Source organism: Nerophis ophidion, linkage group LG01 (assembly GCF_033978795.1).
Source record: "Nerophis ophidion isolate RoL-2023_Sa linkage group LG01, RoL_Noph_v1.0, whole genome shotgun sequence".
Taxonomy (NCBI): domain Eukaryota; kingdom Metazoa; phylum Chordata; class Actinopteri; order Syngnathiformes; family Syngnathidae; genus Nerophis; species Nerophis ophidion.
This window is the reverse complement of record NC_084611.1, coordinates 90542529-90543907: the sequence shown is the minus strand read 5'-3', so window position 1 is coordinate 90543907 and position 1379 is coordinate 90542529.

Genomic DNA, 1379 nt, shown 5'->3' with positions numbered 1-1379 from the left:
GGCGGCAAGTATCAAAATTTGTGATTTTTTTGTTTAAACATACAAAGTTGGCTAAAAAACAAGTGTAAAATATTACCCTACTAATGTTAGCATGATGACATTAGAAAAGTTACCGTAGCTCTAAGATGGCATCAAGTTTAAAAATCCATAATTGTAGTTTTATACGAATTGAATAAAAATGTTAGCGTGCTAATATGGTAGAAGTTAGCATACTTCCAAGATGGCGGCAAGTTTCAACATTTGTGATTTTTAGGTTTAAACATACAAAATTAGCAAACAGGCTAGCGTAAAACGTTAGTATGCTAACGACATAAGAAATGTTACTGTACCTCAAAGATGGCACCAAGTTTCAAAATCCATTATTGTAGATTAATGCGAATTAAATAAAAATATTAGCGTGCTAGTATGGTAGAAGTTAGCATACTTTCAAAATGGCGGCGAAGTATCAAAATTTGTGATTTTTTTGTTTTTGTTTGAACATACATAGTTGGCTAAAAAACAAGTGTAAAATATTAGCCTACTAATGTTAGCATGATGACATTAGAAAAGTTACCGTAGCTCTAAGATGGCACCAAGTTTCAAAATCCATTACTGTAGATTAATGCGAATTAAATAAAAATATTAGCGTGCTAGTATGGTAGAAGTTAACATACTTTCAAGATGGCGGCAAGTATCAAAATTTGTGATTTTTTTGTTTTTGTTTGAACATACAAAGTTGGCTAAAAAACAAGTGTAAAATATTAGCCTACTAATGTTAGCATGATGACATTAGAAAAGTTACCGTAGCTTTAAGATGGCGGCAAGTTTCAAAATCCATTATTGTAGGTTTATACGAATTGAATAAAAATGTTAGCGTGCTAATACGGTAGAAGTTAGCATACTTCCAAGATGGCGGCAAGTATCAAAATTTGTGATTTTTAGGTTTAAACATACAAAATTAGTAAACAGGCGAGAATAAAATGTTAGCATGCTAACACGTTAGCATGACGACATAGGAAAAGTTACTGTACCTCTAAGATGGCTCCAAGTTTCAAAATCTATTATTGTGGGTTTATACGAATGAAATGAAAATGTTAGCGTGCTATCCTTAGCATGCTAATATAGTAGAAGTTAGCATACTTCCAAGATGGCGGCAGGTATCAAAATTCTTGATTTTTTTTTTTGGTCCAAACATACAAAGTTGGCTAAAAAGCTAGTGTAAAATATTAGCCTGCTAATGTTAGCATGATGACATTAGAAACGCTAACTTACTTTTAAGATAGCATCAAAATTCACATTCATAGTGGTGGAATTGTTAAGAAAGTGTTCTTTTATCAACACAAATGTCTATGTTTTTATTGTTGGCACTCAGTGAGAAGTTGATCAAACCAAACCACACC